This window comes from Vipera berus (genome assembly GCF_964194415.1).
Source record: "Vipera berus genome assembly, chromosome: 1".
NCBI classification, from domain to species: Eukaryota; Metazoa; Chordata; class Lepidosauria; order Squamata; family Viperidae; genus Vipera; species Vipera berus.
The window spans coordinates 281,704,036-281,725,857 of record NC_138202.1 but is presented as its reverse complement, the minus strand read 5'-3'; the positions used below and the strand labels follow the sequence as shown (position 1 = coordinate 281,725,857).

The 21,822-nt window shown below is 39.5% G+C and overlaps 1 pseudogene across 1 annotated transcript; it reads right to left on the bottom strand.

Moving 5' to 3' along the window:
- Positions 1-7,636: 7,636 nt before the first annotated feature.
- On the bottom strand, positions 7,637-8,377 carry LOC308659140 (annotated as a pseudogene). The gene has a single exon. The product of its transcript is annotated as an uncharacterized misc_RNA (transcript).
- Between the last annotated feature and the right edge of the window lie 13,445 nt (positions 8,378-21,822).

The following is a 21,822-nucleotide window of genomic DNA, read 5'->3' as shown; positions in this document are numbered from 1 at the left end:
CAAACCTTTTAGAGACTGAGTGCCCAAACTGCAACCCAAAACCCACTTATGTATAATGTTGGGTGGGTGTGGCCCTTTGGGTGGGTGTGGCCAATTGGGTAGGCGTGGCTGCAGTGGTAACGGCAGACTGGGTGGACTAAAAAGTTCAATCAATCAATTTTAACTTTGTGAGAACTTTTTTTTCCCCATGAGAAGTTGAAATTGATTGATTGATTGAACCTTTTTTTTTGTACACGACAGTGGAGGCCTAAAAAAAGGAGGCCTGAAAAAGTTTTATAAAGCCCAGCTGAAGGCCTAGGATTGGGGTGACAGCGCGTGTGCCCACAGAGAGGGCTCGGCGTGCCACCTGTGGCACCCGTGCCATAGGTTTGCCACCACGAGCCTAGAATGATGTTTTGGTTTCAAACTATACCAGTTTTGACAACCAATATACCATTTAACCAATGAAAGAAATATCTAAGTTTGTATGTCAAGGGAAAAAGTCAGACGTTAAATGTGGCATTCTCCAAGATGCAAAGTAGCAGACATTATTACTGATATTGCTGGTATTATGCCTACTACTTTTTGATTCCATTCTTCAAAAATACCCTTAGATATTTTTATTGTCATAACATTTTTTGCCATCTTGAAGGCCTGTATATCTTTCCTCTGCCTAAAATATTTAGTCCTTTCTAGTGTTCACTTTTTGAAATTATGAAATTATGAAATTTCAGAGGGATAGAATCAAGATCAAGTGAAGTACTAATACCACTTTACAATGCTTTGGTAAGGCCACACCTGGAATACTGCATCCAGTTTTGGTCACCACGATGTAAAAAAGATGTTGAGACTCTATAAAGAGTACAGAGAAGAGCAACCAAGATGATTGGGGGACTGGAGACTAAAACATATAGGGAACGGTTGCTGGAATTGGGTATGTCTAGTTTAACGAAGAGAAGGGTGAGGGGTGACATGATAGCAGTGTTCCAATATCTCAGGGGCTGCCACAAAGAAGAGGGAGTCAAGCTATTCTCCAAAGCACCTGAAAGCAGAACAAGAAGCAATTGATGGAAACTAGTCAAGGAGAGAAGCAACCTAGAACTAAGGAGAAACTTCCTGACAGAACAATTAATCAGTGGAACAACCTGCCTCCAGAAGTGGTGAATGCTCCAACACTGGAAGTTTTTAAGAAGAGACTGGACAGCCATTTGCCTGAAATGGTATACATTTCCTGCCTGAGCAGGGGTTTGGACTAGATGACCTCCAAGGTCTCTTCCAAATTATTATTATTATTATTATTATTATTATTATTATTATTATTATTATTATTATTATCATTATCATTATTATTATTATTAATTTTATAAATAATTCAAGGCAGTGAGCATACCTAATACTCCTTCCCCAACCAGAGCTCAGAAATAGTGCTAAAAATATATTTCAGCATTATTCAAAATCTTCAGAAAAGGTGATGCTTTGATTTTCTCTATCAACCTTATACATAAAAATGTATTTCTCTAGACTAAATACTGTACTAGAGGTTGTTTTGATCTGCTTAATTTTTGAAAAGTGGCTTGCCAATACTGAAAATTTCAAAACTGTTCATATCTTTTTTAAAGGTAGGAAAGAAACTTAGAAAGCTTTAAGAACTTGAAAAGGGTTTGGCCTAGAGGAACTATTTTACTATGGAAACTGGTGCTACTGTGATGCATACATAATTTAATATATTAAAAGGAGCACAATCTTCAACAGACAAGCAGCACCTTATTTCAGAACCTAAGGGCCTTTTAAATGTATGAAGAAAATGATACTCTTAGTTTGTATTTTGTCAGATTTTATATATCACTTCATATTTAAACCTAGAACGTATTTTAGGTTAATTTTATAAATAAATTCTGAAAAACTTCCTTCCTTCCTTCCTTCCTTCCTTCCTTCCTTCCTTCCTTCCTTCCTTCCTTCCTTCCTTCCTTCCTTCCTTCCATCCACTCATTCCTCCATCTATTCATCCTAGGTGTACCCTCTAATTTCTCCAAATATTCTTAGGAGATTATACAAATTCATATTTTTGAAGATTTTTTTAAAGTAGTGCTATACTTAAGTCATAACAACAGCTTTCACATTCCATGAACAGGAAAGTATTCCTTCATGAGACCACTGGTCCACTGGTTGCTCTCATTGTCAGGAAATTCTTCCTAATGTTTAACCTGAATTTCACACCACTTGTTCGCTCTATGATGCAACAGGAAACAATCCACTTTATAAGGCAACTCTTTAGACAGATGGCAATGCCTGTCATAATTCACTTAGTTTTTTTCTTCTGCCAATAAACATACCCTGTTCCTTAGACTGTACCTCACAGGGCATCTCACTCTAAAAAGGGCATGTTCAAAGGACAGCCATCTATCTGAAGTGCTTCAGCATGCCCTGCCTGAAGTAGAGGCTTGGGTTAAATAATTCGAGATCCCTTCTGACTTAATGAATCATTTGAGGGGACTAATCCCTAGGAGAGATAACTCTTTCAGTACTTTTATAGAAGCCAAGGGCATCAGCATAGCTATGTTCTGCAACTAGGAAATGCTCACTATTTATTTACAGTAACACAGTGGATACAATGCTGCATTGTTCTAGCCTGTTGTGGAAATGTAAATGGTGAGGAGTTCTCAGCTTCAGCTTCAGGCATAACATCTAGAAATTGAGATAAGTGTGACAGCCTGGGGTACATTTGATATCTGCAGTGGGCCCCAACCAGGACCTGGACTCTAGTAGCTACTCTGAGGTACTGTGCCAACAGTGGCAGCAATTCACAAAAGGTTATTCAATATTAAATCTGTCAGATTTTAATCAACCGTAAAACACTTTTTTCATGATAATGTAGCCCAAGCTACATTTCTAAAAGTCAACAAACTGCTTCTCTGCTTTTATTCTAAGATACAGAGGGAAATCATTCACAGATTTGTAGTTAATCTATGACTCTTGTGGTAGTCTAGCTGACTTAAGTGCAGTTCCGCCCCAAGTCTCCCCCCCACTATTTCATTCCATCCAAACCTTCCTGTTTCTGTTATTGCTGTTGTGGTGCATTGCTCACTATGTGCAGTGTTAGCCTAAATCTCACACTGCCCTACTTAGGAAAAGAGAAAATAGGTTTTTTTTCTCCTTTTTTTGCTGATAACTTTCATGGGCTTTACTGCGTTTCATTATTATTTTAAAAGTAGACTCTCTTTATTTGGGTCCTAAATTAATAACTAACATGGCAATAGCTGCACCACTGCTGAGGTTTTCTCCAAGAATTCTTTTTCCCCTCTCTGTCTTCTTCTTGTCTCTTATATTAGGACTATTGTAAGGACAACCGGCAATTCAGTTAATCTTGTTCTCTGCTATCCACAGTGGTAACGTATTGACTTGATCTCAACCTCTACATTTTTTTGTACACATAGTTGTAAAAGTTTACACATGACCAATATACTGCCCTTCAGAGTAGGATGCATTGAAGATACTCACAACTGCACACAGATGCACACAAATACACACACTGGATGCTCTTTTGTGGAAACTTCTACCACATTGCTAGTCTTGCCATCACCAACTTCTACTCTGATCTCCCGCATTAGCCCACATACAGTACTTGAGTTTTCCTGCTTCCTGCTGTTGAGCTGCCCCTGCAGAACAAAGGCCGTAAATAATTCTCTAAGAGCAAAATTAAAGAGTATATCTTGGGTATCTCACAGGCTCTGTATTGGATCATATTTTTACACCAACATACATGCATGTCCACAAGCCCTAACTATAAAAATTAACACAACTTGTACATACTCCTTAAAATGATTCCTTCCAGATGAAGCAAATTTCCCAGTTTGCCACTGTGTTAGGATTATATACACTGTGGTGGTTGCCATGGAAACTCAATTTTTTGTTGATTTTTTTTAAGCAGTCAGTTTTGTCAATAAGTGCACATACTAGATTACTTGTCTCAGTTGTCAAGGTGAATTATGCCCCTTTTGCTTCAGCATAAATTCCCATATTTATTGGAAACAGCAAAGTCTGTTTATTGCTTGTATGAGCACCTCTGCTCTTTCTGGCACACGATGCTCTTCTGTACAATCAGGTGATGCAAATCTATTTACCCTCCCAGTAATGAAGAATGAGTTTACTTAATCCGAAGAGTATAAAGAGAGCTACAAGGGAAATTGCCATCTTTTCCTGACACCTAGGAAACGAACACGGCAAACGTAATTTCCCACCCTGATTTAGGAAAGAGGCTCTTGTTTTAGAGGAGATTTAAAAATCTGCCTAGCTAGCCTTTGCTGATAGGAGGAAATGAAAAGCAAACTGCTACAGTGACATTTTGCAATGGGAAGCAGAGATTCTCTCTCTCCAGCATGTGCCTTCCCTGAAGTGAAAATGGAGCAGGAATACACTCAGGGTAAATGTGCGACTAGCAAGTTTTTCAATGAAGTGACCTATTAGATGTCATGAGCTAGTATTATAACACCGGGAAGAGCCCAAAATGAGAAATTTCTAATATAATCAGAAGTCTTTGGGCCTTTTGATACGGGGAAAGGAAATTGGGTTTTACTGTTACATTGCAAAAGGCCATTAACATCGAAATCTATATTCAGAGCCTCTTCTGCAGCCTTATAGAAATCTAAACCATGTCCCGCTGAATTTGTCTGTCAATATAACAAGTACAGAGGATAATAACAGTAGCTTTAACATGGTATGTAATAACAGTGGAAACTGGCAATAGAGAAATGCCATAATACAGAGCTTTCTCTCATAATGATGAATTTCGATAGAAGAGAATGCTATGTTTGGGAAGATCAGATACTAAGATTGCCCAGTGAAGTGACTCAGATGGAGGTTCATACATGCTCATAAGACCAGAGAATGGCTTCAGTGGCCATGCTGAGCCTTCAAAACACGTGGCTGCCTCAAGATTCCAAGTGTCTCTATTAGTCCTATCAGATATTGCAACTAGAATGATCCCCTTTAAGGAAAATTGTCCACTGGCTCGCTCCAGATTCATGATACACCATTAAGATCTCTGCAACTGTCTATCACTCTTAATACCTAGACAGCAGGCGTGCAAGTCACTTGGTTACAATCTTTCCCTGTCGTGGTAAGATATATTTTATTTCTATTCAAGATGCAATAATTATTCATATACCTGTGTTCACATGTTTAAACTGACAGGTAACATTTTATGAATTAGGGCTTTTCTTCCTCTTTTTTCATGATACTGTTTGTTTCTGAAGGTAGGGTTATGCATCAGAATTCAGTTGCAAGGTTTTTGTTTTTGTTTTTTTAAAAAAACATAACAGTAAAACAGTAAAACATAAAAGTTACTTTGAAATTGGGTGAAGGGATCAAGAATTCTTTGGGAACATTGGGATTCCACAGACTTCCTGTGGAAAGATAGCAGTTATCTTTCCTATCGTACCTTTGCTTTTCCTGATTTGATTTCATAGAAAATAAAATGTCATTACTGTTTGTAGGAGAATATGAACATAAGAAGAAACTTCTATATAAAGCCAAAATACTATCTTGCCCAATATGTTGTTTCATTGGGGCACATCAGAAGCAAACAAAAGGTCCGTATGTAGGATATGAAGACAGTCACACCTTCCTATTTACCTTCCCAAACATACCGCATCTGCCAAGAGAGGTAACAACATATAGATATCATGACTAGCAGTCATCAATGGTGCTATCTCCCCTGAATTAGTTTAATTTTCCTTTAAAGCTATCACAGTTGGTTGCCATCATTTTATCTTGAGGTCATGGCTTAATTACGTGCTCTGTGAAAAAAAAAGAATGCTTCCTTTTGTCTGATTTAAATCTCTCAGATTTCGGATCTTAGTGCTACTATTATGGATTCTATCATTAGGCTTTAAATGCCTTTTGATAGCACTTATATGAATTACAGTATTATCTCTTAAATTACTGGTGCATCTTGGGTAATGTTACACTTTGTATCTTTAGAAAGGAGTTACATGGCTGCATATACAGTATAGCCTTGTGTAACTGGGAACTTTTCATGTCATTGTCATAATTTTGCTCTTAATGTACATTGTTGCTTTTCTATTTTGTTAAACTGAATTGAATTTACTTGGGCTTGCTTACTCATATAGATAATAGATGATATAGATGTAGATATAAATATATAGATATATAGGTACAGTACAAATAAGAGAGAGAGAGAAGATAGAGAGATAGAGAGAGACAGAGAGAGAGAGAGAGAGAGAGACAGAGAAAGAAAGAAAGAAAGATCATATTGGTAGATCTGTCACTCACATGTGACTGTAAGTATAACTTGATAGGTATAAACAGGGTTTTTTTTCTCATAGAATGCTTAGAATGGCGTTCCGGCACCTTTTTTTTGCACACACACAAAAAAAGCTTTTGCACAAGCTGTGCTACTCCCTCTATTGGCCTTCGAAAGCCTATTGGCTTTCGAAAGCCAATAGGAATTGCTGTTGAGCACACCAAAAGACCCAGCCGGCAAACGTTGCACAGGCAAGTTGGCAGGAACTTTGCACCCCTCCCTGCTGCCCAACTACACCATCTCGACTAGGTAAGTAAGAGAGGACAAGGAGTGGGAGGTGGGTTCTGCGGAATCCATGTGCACTCCTTCCTTGTGCTCACCTGTGTCAGCCAGGCTGGTGACCTACCTGGTGCTGGACCTGCACCCCCACTGCCGTCTCATCCTGCACACCTACATGACCACCCTGGAGTGCCTGGCCCTCAATGCGATGCACACTTCCACTGTGTTCTGTTCCCTCACCTTTGTATAAATGCATGACTGCTGATTCCCGAGTGCTGGGGTAAAAAAAGAGGATTCCCTAACCTCGCATGGCTAAATGTCAATTTCAACCTTAGCATCCAGCCCACAGCAATGTCAAACCACTGCGCTGTCAGGGTGTGGCCTCGGCACCATATCGTGGTCCGTGATGGCGGTGGCTGCCATGAATTCCAACAAGGAGGCCGTTGCTATAGCAACCCCAAGTGTGCCAGTTCTTTCCTGGAATCATTCACCTTTTCTGCACCCTCTCCTGTGAGGGACCTCGACTTGGAAAGGCAGCCCTGCTCTCGCATCAGGAGAAATGAGAAATAGATGCCTCTGCTTTCCCCCCAAAAAACAGGCATACCACTTGAAGCAGAAAAGGAGAAGAAAGGGAAATATTTGAATACCTTTTTCTTAATTGCCTTATAATCTTTTGTTGCACTGTGCCCTGTTTGCAACTCTGCTACTTACTGAAAGAAAGTTGGTGAAATTGCTTCCCGGGGGCACAAAAGGAGGAAAGATTGCCGAGAAGTGTGCTTACCTGTATAGTGGCATTGTGAAGATTCTGGATTTCCCTCTCAGCCTTCCTATCCTAGGAAGATCCAGCAGAGATTAATGTTTATAAAGCTTTATTTTTTTTAAAAAAAACATACTCCTTATAAAAATGGTTTAATATCTTCATGCTGGCAATCACCCCAGAAATACAGTTCGGGGCTGCCTTGTCTGATTCAGGCCACCATCTGGTGCTCCTCCTTTAGGTCCCAATTGGAAGGGGGGCTTAGCGTGCATCTCTGAACTATGTCCATGTTGGACTTTCCTGGCTGTGCCTTCCTTGTGTGATGAAACCCAAACACAGAACTGCAGCTGGCATCATTGCTAGAGGGGGGCCAAGTGGGCAGTGCAGCTGAACCCCAGGGACTGGGGAGGGGGCTCGGGGAGGCAGCCCGGGGTGGCTGCGTCAGACACTTCACAGCCCTGCAGCCCATAAATAGCCACAATGTCCAGGAAGTCCACCAGCGGGTGCTGAAGGTCAGTGTCCAGCTTCCTTGGCATGGTGGTGAAGGCAGGGGGGTTTGGTGTGCTGTAGACCAGGCTGCTTCAGGGTGCCACCACAGACCCATCACACAGCTGCTGCTGCCTGGGGCCATCACCACCCAGTCGGTGGTCCCACAGAGCACGTTGGGTGAGCTGGCGCAGGTGGACATTGATCCGAGGGGCACCGATGGCCCTGCAGGCAAACGGGGGAGAGTCTGCTGGGCTCAGCCAGTACTTGTAGTCCAGGTAGTTGACCATGTGGTGCTCCCGGAGCCGCTTGGCCTCGTCGATGAAGGGCCGCTTCTGGGCGGTGTCGAGGCACTGCCAGGCCGTGCCCAGCCACTTGGAGATCTCTGAGTTCTGCAGCCAGGGCTGCTTCTGCGTGATCTGCCACCACTGTGCGCATGACCAGACCATGAAGGCATTCATGTGCCGCTTCATCTTCTCTGGCCGGGCTGTCGAGAGCGAGGGTGGCAGCGGCAGCGGCAGGGCCGGGTCTGGTTGTGGGGGTGGGGTCAGCTGGAACAGGCCCGCTGCCCAGCTGCTGGCGGGCACCTCCGGGGTGTAGAAGCCCACAAACATCGTCCCGCCCGTCAGGGAGGGCCCGACTAGAAAGCCTTGAGAGGTCCCTTAGCTGCAGCAGCCAGCAGCAAGTGATCCACAGAGATTGACCAAAAACTTCATCTCTGGTCTGAATTCCCATGCAGTGAAAAGGAGAGGGCTTGCAACTTCTGGTTGTAGTTATCCACGTTTCTGCACACTGAGCTAATCGGCCACTTGTCCAAACACAGAGCCTATCATGCTTTTATTTATATAAATAAAAGATTAACAAGATGAGAGTTCTGGCAACTTTTTTTTAGAAAAAAAGCACTGGGTATAAAGGTATTATTTCTATCTCAGGCCAGTAAATGCTCAGGTCCATTCAGTCCACCTGACTCTACCCCTATGCAAGCAAATACAGGGTCATTAAAAAGGGAAAAAAGATATTTCTATCACTTGCTGTGTCCTAAAGAAGTTTTCTCTGGAAACATATAGAATTTAGATTTTGGAATGAAATATATTTACATTATATTTCCCTTTTTGCCAGAATAGAGAGTGGGGGGCGGGTTTGGGGGGGGAGTTGCTAGGATAGATTTTGTTGTTTGTTCTTTCTGATTAAAGTAGCAGAATGGCATTTTCTATAATTTAAACCAATTGCAAAATTAGGATTATGGAGGATATGCTAGCAGTTATTTACAAGGGTAGGAAATGCCAGTGTTTAAATCCTTCCCTTATCTATTTAAATCACATCATCTCAGGATTTGTTTGCTTGTTGGCCAATTCATGGCTTTTATCAGAAAGTTGCATTGTTCCATTGTAACTGTAGTTATCAGAACTTTGCTTGGTTATATGAAGCTTTCATCACATGACAATAAGAGGCCTTTCTGTTCCAATACCAGTAGAAAAGAACTCAGAAGTTGGTGGTAGTTATGTTCTGGGAAATGCCATTATAATATCTTTTCAGAATTTCCTCATTGATATGGAAAGTTTAGACTGGAGCTGCTCATTCTGGAACTTGCATCCTCAATTTCCATCCACCCTTAAAATCACTGAATGCCTGAAGAGAGTTTGAGTCCCATCTATAAGTATTTCCAGACTGGGGGAGGGGGAAACCAGTGGTCCCTTTTCGTCCTCTCTCAGGCTGTTAATAAAGCTCTTTTTGAGGAAATAGAAAATTCAAAATCATTTCATGTTGTCATTCAGTGGACAGAGAATATAGGTAGTCCACAAATAACAAACACAACTGAGGCCCACATTTTTGTTGCTAAGTGAGACAGTTTTGCCCCATTTTGTGACCTTTGTTGCCACAGTTGTGAAGTAAATCACTGCAGTTATTAAGTAAGTACCATGGTTGTTAAGTGAATCTGACTTCCCCATTGATTTGCTTGTGAGAAGCTGGCAAAACATGATCACATGATACCAGGAAACGTTAACCATCATAAATATGAGTCAGTTGCCAAGGGTCTGAATTTGATCACATGACCTGGGAGATGCTGCAACGGTTGTCAGCATGAAAAACTTAAGTCAATTTTTCAGTGCTGTTATAGCTTTGAGTGGTCACTAAACAAATTGTTGTAAATTGAGGACTGCCTATAATCTTAGTGAAAAAATGGGGTGCTTTAGAAGCCATGATTTGTTTGGATAGATAACCCAACATTCACATTATTCCCAATCAAATTTCCAGCTCTAAAGTAACTAAGATATTAAAGTTGGCCTCAAAAGTTTTTAAGCCTTCATTGCTAGATGCTGCCTTTCCATTGCTTTCATTTTTTTTCTGCCTGAATTAGAAATAAGTCATTTCAACAGAAGATTTATTATTTTAGGACAATCTTTATAGCATTAAAGACTTTCATTTAACCTCTATTACAACCCAGAATCAAATTAATCTCTGTCACATAAAAGCAACTGTTGTGCTTTTCATGTAAAATATATGAAATGCATCACATTTTGTCTCACTATCAGTGTTTACACACAACTAGTGCATAATATTTCAGAGCTTTGTGTTACAGCAAATATGTTTGTTTGTGTGTGTGTGTGTGTGTATGTCATTGTACCCTAACCTCCCCTGACTGATTTTTAATAGAAAATGAAAATGAAAAGAAATTGTTTTAATATTTGTTGGCTGTTCAAACTTGAGGAGATACAATAATGAATAATTTGCACCTGCTATTTATATATAAGGGACGCGGTGGCTCAGTGGGTTAGGATGCTGAGCTTGTCAATCAGAAGGTCGGCAGTTTGGTGGGTCGAATCCTGAGTGCCGCGTAACAGAGTGAGCGCCTGTTACTCATCCCAGCTTCTGCCAACCTAGCAGTTTGAAAGCACGTAAAAATGCAAGTAGAAAAATAGGGACCACTACGGTGGGAAGGTAACAGCGTTCCGTGCGTCTTTGGTGTCTAGTCATGCCGGCCACATGACCACGGAGACGTCCTCGGACAAGCGCTGACTCTTCGGCTTTGAAAGGGAGATGAGCACCGGCCCCTGGAGTTGGAAATGACTAGCACGCATGTGCGGGGGAACCTTTACCTTTACCTTTTATTTATATATAGCATCATAACATTTGAATAGGAATAACTTTGAACTTGCACTCTTCCATCAATACAAAGAATGAATAAAAAAACCTCTCTACATAACCTTGGATCAGAGCACATTAAACCTTCAGTGGTCTATAGTTCCTTTGAAATCATGCACCCATTAGATAAGTTTCAAATGGGGCAACACTTTTAAAACCTTCCTATGCATTTACTGGTTTGAGTCTTGCTTCCAAATGGAGTCCTGCAGTTCTTGGAGACCTACCTGTTCCCCAAAAGGGCTACACTTTTTTCTCCTATGAAATTCCTCTCAAGCTCTCAAGATGCACTTTTTTCAAGGTTTCTGTAGTGCTGGGATGATGAAGATGAGATCAGAGAGACCCAGGTTAAAGATCACCTTCCATGGAGATAGGTCACTCTCCATCTCTCTCTCTCTCTCTCTCTCTCTCTCTCTCTCTCTCTCTCTCTCTCTCTCTCTCTCTCTCTCTCTCTCTCTCTCTCTCTCTCTCTCTCTCTCTCTCTCTCCACACACACACACAATTTGTGATACATAAATTGACCCTAGAAGAACTCTCCATTTGTGTAAAGTTAATAACTCTATTTCTGGATCTTTTCAACAGTAGAATGACTATTCAATATCCTCTTTTTAAAAAATCTCCTTTTCAGCCTTTGTCCTCTTGTCATAGTCCTCCCACTCTTGGACTTACTGAACTTTCTGCTATCTGCTCTTAATCAATTCTTCTCCACCTGGACTTTCTTTTTCACCTCTATGGCTGACTTGCTCCAATCAATCTTGATCTTCCTACATAGCCTAAGAGTTCACTCTCCTTATCTGTACAGCCTCTGCCCCTCTCTTTCTCAGTCTTCTTTCTTCTTTTCTTCTTCTTGGCATTATACTGATAGGAACTTGGTAATATCTGCTAGTCATCCTTGACAGTTATATGATTGTTAGCAGTCAAGCTAGTGGTCAAACATTCTCATTCATAACTGGCCTGAATCAGCTCTGGTGGCAATAGGAAGAAGAGAAAGAGAGTCGTAATGGCTTATTACAACTTTTAGCATAATTACAGAATTAGAAGGGTCCTTGGAGGTCTTCTAGTCCAACCCCCTGCCCAAACAAGAGACCCTATATCATTTTAGACAAGTTGTTTGTCCAATCTTTTCTTTAAAAAGTGGTTGTCCAATCTCTTCTTAAAAACTTCCAGTTTTGGGGTCATCCACAACTTCTGGAGGTAAGCCGTACCACTGATTAATTGTTCTAACTGTCAGGAAATTTCTCCTTAGTTCTGGATTGGTTCTCTCCTTGATTAGTTTTCATCCATTACTTCTTGTCCTGCCTTCAGGTGATCTGGAGAATCACCTTCTTTGTTGCAGCAATGCCATTCACTTTTCAGAAGTAACGAAGAACAAACTTTTTCCAAAACTACATATAATCATGCTGTCGAGACTAAGAAAGATGGTGGAAATATACGAAAACTGTTATTTAGACAAAAGGGATTATTTGTTTGTTTATTATCTGATCAGCATGAACTAAACAAACTAGCAATTGCTGGCAGCCAGGCTATTCTGCAGACTTTCTGGCTTTCAAAATACATGGCAATGAACAGAAAAGGGATTGAAACTCTCTTCAAGTCCAAAACAATAGGTTAACGTTTGGAAACTACTCAGGCAGATACAGTGGTGGGATTCAAATACCTGAACAACTGGTTCTATGCATGGACACTGCTTCTGGAAGTCTGTTCTGAGCTGGGGAGGTCTCCCAGGCCCAGAATGGCGCACCGGAAGTGTGTGGACGTGGCATCCATGCACTTCTGGTGGGCCGTTCTGAGCCTGGGAGTCCTCCCCAGCTCAGAATGGACTTTCAGAAGTGGCATCCATGCACTTCCAGGAGTCCGTTCTGGGCCTTGCAAGAACAAAAGTCAACATTAGGTACCGGTTCTACTGAACGGGCGCGAACCAGCTGAATCCTACCACTGGGCAGATACTTTCCTAATTTGCTGATATATTTGCATTTGCAGGAAATAAGCAGCCTGGGAGTGAAACTGAAAGAAGCACAGATTACACAGATCCTTATGCTGGTGATGTGAAGAATAAAGGAGATTTAAATGGACTAAACAGGCAGGAGAGAAGCTGCAGCTGGATTGAGAGAAAAAGAGACAAAGAAGGTGGTTGTAGACAACATTGCTGAAGAATAATAGCTGGTTCTGAGGTGAACCAAAGAAGATCTGCAGGTTTTCAAATGAACAAGTATCAAAGCTGGAGAAGGTTCAGCTCTGATGATCAGACTACCTTGTGCAGAATTTCCTAAGGAAGAAGAGTCCAAAAACTCTGGTAGTATGTTTCAGTCTAACAAATGTTATTAAATGACATAAGCAGGTTTGTAGTTGATTACAACAATCAAGAAACTTCCAGAGCTATAAACTGGGGGAAATCCCAAAATATCTTAACAAAGAAGCAATGTGAATACTTTCACACTTTCCCTAGAAATAATATGGCTGTGCCTATGATGTTCCCAGCAGCCCAGCTGAGACTATGATTTTTATCTTTAGCAACCCAGCTGCAAGAAAGCAACACTGGTTTGGGATCAAAAGCATAAATCCAATATGTCCAAGCTTGCAATCCAAACATATCAAACTGGAAGCAAAATTATGATCAGGCAACTATATAAACAGATCACACCTGCAGTTGTTAGTAAAAAGGATCAATATTTTAAAAAGTGATCAAGGCACATATCCAATGGGAAAGGGGGCGATTCCCAAATTATTTATTTACTTATTCACCCAACTCATTAACAAAACTGTACATTACAAAACTCAAGCAAATGATCTGAATAAATTCAATGTAGAATTTTTTAAATGTTCCTAATCTCATGTGTTTCCAAAGTGTGACATTTATTTTGCTAAATGACTGATCTGCAATTATAAAGGGAGGCTCAAATCTTTTCATACCTTGATATGTCCTGTTCCCATAAATTCTGGCAGTTCCAGAACCAGACAGACTATAAAAAGCTTTTATGAGAAAATATGGATGAGGACAGAGACAGCTGGCATTTAAATTAGCCAAGTGAGAGAAATTACTCTTATTCATTCACCAGATGCTTTTATTCATATATACATTTTTACATTAATAATTCCATTATACTATGCAAACCACTCTGTTCTGCTCACTGACCTTAACAAGTTTTGATACCCTTTTTCATTATTTCCAAAGAGTATGGCATATTTTGCCAATTTTTGATGAAACCATCTATTGTGGGGGAAGGGGAGAGGGATTCAGACACCAAACATTCCGGTTGCAAAATGTTAGGGTTGTTTTTTGCTGCAATTGCAGTATTATCATTTTCAAAAATATATAGTGCATTGCTCGCATTCTCCTATTTGTTAATGTTTGAATGCTTTGCATCAAAAACTTCTAAACTGCCAACCCATTTTACTGTAATCTTGGATTATTTTTGCACTCTTTAAGTGCTACAGATTCTGCAATGTGCCAACATATCAGTAGGTGATATATACCTCCAATGTTGTTAGTGGTCCTACTAGTCTTACATAACAATGTTGTCTTTTGCAGTGATTACAGGTAGTCCTAGACTTACAACAATTCATTTAGTGACAGTTCAAAGTTACAACAGCACTGTAAAAAGTGACTTATGACCATTTTTCACACTTGCAACCATTGCAGTATCCCCCCTTGGTAATCAAACTTCAATGCCTGGCAGCTGACTCCTATTTATGACCCCCCCCCCAGGGGGGGTCATGTGATCACATTTTGCAACCTTTTGACAAACAAAGTCAACAGGGAAGCCAGATCCACTTAACAGCTGTGTTACTAACTTAACTGCAGTACAGTGATTTACTTAACAACTGTGGCAAGAAAAGTTGTAATATGGGGGAAAGAATCACTTAACAATTGTCTCATTTAGCAACATAAATTGTGGTCTCAATTGCAGTCGTAAGTCAAGGACTACCTGTATTCAACCTGTTTCTCATTTAGGACACCATAACCAGCTGGGAGGTATTATTTTTATTTATTTGTTAAATTTATGGGCTGTCCATCTCCTCAGAGACAATTCTAGTCTGCTTACAAACATCGAAACAAGTGCACATTTGTTAAAAGATGGGTAGGGGGAACACAAAGAATACAGGGAGATGTGATAGATTATGTGACAGAGGGACATTTGTTTGGCTTGTATTTTTATATGAACCAACCTAATTTGCACTTCCCTGTCTAATACAAGAACTAGAGTACAATTTTTCTTCTGTTTTCATATTTGCCCAAATTTTGAAGTTTTGATTTTTTTTAAAAAAAAACTAAGCAGGATAAAATGTCCACACCTGAGAAACCATGCATGTTTTGGGGAAGGCATAACATAAGGAAAATCTCTTGTATAAAAATGGATATATTCTGGAAATTATATACAGTACCAAAGTAAGAGCTCAACTCTGTTTATATTAAACAGTAAGCTCTTGATTTTAAGATTGGTTGCTTTAATTATAGATGGTTATGGAAACAGACCATGAACTGGATAGATTTGCCATTCCTATCACAGTTTATCAGGTATCCATTCCTAGTTCTAATTGTTTTGAAGCAATGGAATTTGAAGGAATTTTGGAAACACTCAGAAAGTGGTTGCTATTAGGGTGCTGTGATGATTGAGATAACCAAAAATCTATTTAACAGGATGAATTAAAATAAAATTAACTTGCCTCAAATCCTATTCAAGCCAAATTGGGTTTGAGCCTGCATTTGCCTATCTGTGCCCATAAAACTTTATGCACACAAACACACACACACACACACACACACACACACACACACACACACACAACATATACATAAAAGCAAAGGATGCATGCTATACTCTTTCTCCTTTCACATATGAACATCCAATACAAACAAATACATCATGCACATATGCATCCAATTCAGATATTCTTTGGCACAAATGCAAAACTCCAATTGAACAAACAGGTGTAGCTGTAATGGGCTATAGGAAAGATTTTAGGAAATGGAAAGAAAAGCTGCAACCTGTACAACTGTTATGCAAAAGCTCACAAAAGGAAAAGCAGCACATGAAGCATATCAGAAAGGACATTACCTAGTTTTCTGGAAAGTATAAATCAGGGGTCTTCAAACCTGGCCCTTTTATGACTTGTGGACTTCAACTCCCAGAATTCCTTGGCCAGCATGCCTGGCTAAACTTTCTTGCATAATAAGGGTCTTTTAGAAGAACAAATTCTGGAAACAAAAAAATCAATAAAACTGACTTCAACTTTCTGAACCATAGAAAGCCTAGAAAATAGATGAACCTTGCAACATCTCTTTGCCTAGTCAGCATAATTTATGCCAGTCAATTAACAGCATCTTGCTTAAGCATTTCCTAGCTGTGAAACCAGCTGTGGGAGAAGATACCAAATATCACCACTGAAGCAACTATATATCAATTTTATGTTTCTTTGGTTTAAATATCTTTGGCAGCTAACGGGCTTGGTATGGCTCACTAGCTCCAGTTTAAATAATTATATGGTCTTAATAAGTATTAGCTCCTCATTTCTTATTATCTCAAATGATCATCTCTTTTCTCTCTATCCCCAAATGGAGTAACAAACCTCCTATATTTGAAAATGCTGAATTTAAGGGTCTTATTCTAGGAACCCTTTGGTATTTGAGAGAAATAAGGAGATAGGCATGAGCTGGGTATTCAGTGGAAACCTTCTCTCCAGTACAGATGAGCCAAAAGATGGCATGGTACCTGTGGATTAAGGAGGCTTTGGATCCACAATCTCTGGCCCTAGAATCTATCACTGGAGCTGTTATCATTCTTTTTCCTTTCAGCAATGGGAAAACCAGCTTAGCTGTCAAAGTCACTAAATTCATACCTTTGCTGGTTCGTGCTGAGCAAATTAAGCAGTCTTCCTTCCTTCCTTGCCTTTGCTGCCCTTCTATGGAATAAATCTTTTAATTCTTTCTGTATTCTAACAGTTACCTTTTGTTTATTTCCATGGTTGTCTACTATTAACTGTTACCATGTTTTCATGAATCGTTCTGCTAAGGCAGGGGTGTCAAACTGCTGGCCCACAGGCCGGATGCGTCATACCAAAACCACGCCCACCCCATTGCCGGCAATGGAAAAAAAGTCATGATACATCGCACCATGACACGTGACGTTGCGAGTTTGAGACCCCTGTGCTAATGTGTTTATGTTCCTAGCTGCATGTGTGAATTTGTGTATGGGTTTCAAATGTTTGCTGGAAGTACTGTACAATCAGAACAACAGAATAACAGAATTGGAGGTGTTGTAGTCCAAGTCCCTGCAGAAGCAGGAAACTCATTTCAGGCAAGTGGTTGTCCAGTCTCTTCTTAAAAAGCACCAGTGTTAGAGCCCCCACACCAGCTGCCTGCAATTAGTGCAGGTTCGAGTCCCACCAGGCTCAAGGTTGACTCAGCCTTCCATCCTTCCGAGGTAAGTAAAATGAGGACCCAGATTGTTGGGGGCAATTAAGCTGACTTTGTAATAATGCCGCTTGGGGGGGGCAAAAGCTCTAATAAGCAGGCATATACATAGAATGAAGGCTACTGCTAAGCACATTGGTTTGTGCTTAAATTGTAAGCCGCCCTGAGTCTTCGGAGAAGGGCGGGATATAAATGGGATTAAAATAAAAATAAAAATAAAAAATAAAAAAAAACTTCTGGCAGCAAACCGTTCCTCTGATTAATTGTTCTAGCTGCCAGGAAATTTTTCCTTAGTTCTAGGTTGGTTCTCTCCTTGATTAGTTTCCATTCATTATTTCTTGTTTTGCCTTCTGGTTCTTTGGAAAATAAGTTGACCTCCCCCCCCTTTCTTGTGGCAGCCCCTCAAATATTTAAATCTACAACTTCTTATTAAGAATTAAGTCTGTTTTAATATTATTGCCCTTGTTAATTATTTTACTACAGATTCATTTTACATTGTACAAATGGACCGTAAAGAAGTGTGTGTATTTTAGTAAGGTCTCAGTTTTTTTCCTCATCATACATTTGTTCTGGTTCACTTCCAGTGCCACTAAATTTTGACACTGACAAAGCAAGTCGTCTTCACAAAAATCCATAAGAACAGTAATTTCTCATATAGCTTTTTGTGAACACATGTACTTTGGTGTGTACTCCTTTTCATGTGCATGCACTTTGCCAAGAGAATTGCACTGAAAGCTTGGTGCAAAACAAATATAAAATGCTGACTGCACAATTTCTGCTGCAACGTATATGAAACAACGAATAAAATCTAGCTGCAAAAGCCATATTTGTAGTAGGAGAGATATTTGACTTCATCTGTATAAAGATATAGAAAGAGATATACAGTAGGTACAAATATTGCTAGTAGTACTCTGGTGCATCTCTGCATTGCAGCAGTGTGAATAAATCATAATTTCTTCACAATCAGCAGGTTCTAATGAACATTAATTCTATGTTAGAACAGGATTCTAATGTGGTAATATAAATCATGCACAGATAAATGCTGCAAGGACTCCAACTGATGGTGAAGCAGCTAAAAATTGCAAGAAAATAATAATGGCTTGTCACTGTTGTATGAAAAATCATATCAAGAATCAGTGGAGTTGTCTGTATTAGCTTTCTATATTCCTTTTCTTAACAGTGGCAATTTCCTAGTTCAGCTAGACCTTAGTGAATCAGCCATTTATCAGTAAGCATTCACACAATACATAATAATATACTGTACTGAAACAAACTGAACAGTGTGGATGAAGATTCTTCTGTAATGCTCCTGATGTACTATCTGAAACGTTTAGTGTCAGAAATTGGAGCTAAAAGGTTGTCCCTGTTTTGTAAGTAGAGAGTTCTTCTTCCTTATCCATCCATATTTGTTTATATACTGAGAATATATTTTTCCTTTGATAGTCAGAGCTAATTGTTGAATAAACTTAATTCTTTCTCTTTTTTTTACTTGCACCTCACGTACCTGCTTTGCAGACATTTAAGGGAAGTCAGTGATGAATGTGGGTAAAAGATATGGAAGCTTTCATTATTTTTCTGTGCCTGCTTCGATGAAAGAAAACAAGCCACTGCAAAAAGCAAACAAGAGATTTTATCTTTGGATTGAAAAAGCAACACCTCAGGAGGATTAGTCAATTGCCATCCAAGTGACTTCTTGTACAATGATTAAAAAAGCAGCCATTTATCTTTTCAAACCGTGATCTCATTTACTTCTATGTGGAATTGCTCAAAACTGTGCAGAAAGGACAGGATTCTCAACACTTAAATCGATCACTTGCCCCCAAAAGAAATTTGGAAACCACCAAAAACAAAAGACCACCAAAAAACAAAAAACAAAAACCTGAGCTATCTGCCAAGGAGAACATAGTATGCTTATGCTTCATAAGATTCTAGACCAGCATGGCTGGCTGGGGAATTCTGGGATCTGAAGTCCACAGGTCTTAAAGTTTCCAAGGTTGGACACTCCTGGTCTAGATAATTTCCTATTCATGAACAAAGTGGAGAGAATGGAGCAGCACTATGGCCCCCCTGATTACGTTGCTCAAGGAACTCCAAATTCCTGTTTTAATGTAAGAGGGATTTCCATTACACAAAATGTCAATAATTTAGAAGTAAATAAATGAGAAATAATGTCCGTTTATTTTAGTTTCAAAAACTTTAAAAGTTCAGTATTATAGCTTGGGTGCTAAGACGGAACGATTAAAAACTTTCTCATAGTAAAAAGAATGGAGGAGCCATTTGAAGACAATAAGAATGGTAGCACTCCAAGATGTTTTGGGATTTATTATTTTATTTATTTCAATTTTATTCCACTTTTTGTTCAAAGATATATAGTCTTCCCTCCATTATTATTCCTCCAGCCCTAGGAAAGATGACACTGAGAGCTGGAGAATAGCCCAAGAAGTCACTCAGCTAAAAGGGGATTGGAATCTGGTTCCCTCCAACTTTGGTTGTCAAATGACAAGTAAGGGATGGCAGATCTGAAAACTAAAAAGATTGGTGTTTAGCATGATAGCATGAAGTAGACTTCATTCCATATTGTATAGCTGCTATGAGGGTAATTACAGTGTTACCCCAAACCAGTTGTGTTTTGTTTTCATGATACTAACTTAATTTGTATTTACTTCTTTTAAACAATGAAGGTCAGCTTCCGCACAGTGGAATAATAATTAAAGGAGGAAGAAACAATATTTATTGTAATCTGTCCCACCATAATCTACCGCATTCTGGACCAGTGTTTTTCGAGGGCAGCCCCATGTAGAGTGGTTGGTTTGTTTATTTGTTTAATTTATAAGCTGCCATTTTACTATCCAAAGCTCTACAGCAGTCTAGTTATTTATTTATTTGATTTCCATAGCTGCCCAGCTCATCAACTGACTCTGGACAGCATACATCATAAAACATAAAAACAATTGTAAATTGTTAAAACAATAGAGCTGTGATGGCACAATGATTAGAATGAGGTATTGCAGGCTGATTCTGCTCACTGCCAGGAGTTCAATACTGACAGGCTCAGTGTTGACTCAGGCTTCCATCATTCTGAGGTCAGTAAAATGAGGACCCAAATTGCTGGGACTTAATATGCTGACTCTGTAAACCTGCTTAGAGAGGACTGTAAAGCACTATGAAGTGGTATATAAATCTAACGGCTGTTGCTGCTAATTAAAATAGTATAAAATATATGTGACACCATGTATGTCTCTAAAGTAAGTGTGTGTGTGAGTGTAAAATTTCTGTATTCAGCATATGGTATTCAGTTATGTTTATGAAGCAGTTTTCAATAAGATGTAACAGAATTTAGCTTCTTTTTGCCATCTGCTTGTTAAAGATAGAGTTCTTCATTCATGTTAATTCAGCAATTTTATAAAACAATTGTGATACTTCTGTAATGACATCAAATTACCAATTTTAATACAACTGGGAAAATTATTTTCAGTAATACCGAGTAGATTATATACCACTATCACTGATACAGAAAATCATAATGTAGTGAAAATTAACCAAATTCTGTTATATAGTAAAGAATTACTTAGTACTTATTTTTAGTATAGGGATTATACTGTGTATTTATAAGGAAAAATGCCCAATGATTGTGAGCCTTTATAGTAACTTTCATAGGAAAAATGCCTGCCACATATGCACGGTTGTTGTAATTATAATCATTCACTTGAGTAAAATGTAAACATTATAGGATATTTAATTTTAGTAATAGCACAGTAAAAGCATGGAGCAGTTGCTGCAGATAGTAGCCTAATAAAAAAGCCATCTTGAGGTTATAGGGTCATGCAATATGGAATCTGAGATAATAAATTGGAAATTCTCTCTCTCTCTCTCTCTCTCTCTCTCTCTCTCTCTCTCTCTCTCTCTCTCTCTCTCACACACACACACACACACACACACACAGAGAGAGAGAGAGAGAGAGAGAGAGAGAGAGAGAGAGAGAGAGTATAGTCACCTTGCTTAACTCTCAGATGTATAGGGCTTGTTTGATGCTTGCAAAGCTGCTGCAAGGGAGAGGGGCTTAATTTGAAGCTGGATTGAAATGAAACATATCTTCATTGCTTCAAATATCTGTTTTGTTTATATTTAAATGAAAGATCCAAACTATATGCGTAGTTGAGAAGAATTGTGGAATGTGCTCCTGATGGTTACTAAAACCCTCTGCAAGTCTGGAGGTTTGGGTGCACCTGTCTCTGTAATGCCTACCACCATTACAAGGTAAGAAACATCTCCATGGTCAGAGCTTTTGACAAACACTGCAGGTCTCAGAATTATTTCAGGCTAAGCTGATCCACTATGGTCCTGAACCCATCCTGCACCATATGCCAGATGGCTTGGCTAGATATCCATATGCATTGATGGTCTTCCAGCATGGGCAATGCTGTCAACCACTTCAAATAATCTTGCAGGTTCTCAGCTTGCACACACTTTGGCCACTGGTGGCAGAAAAGGATAAGAGAAGTCTTC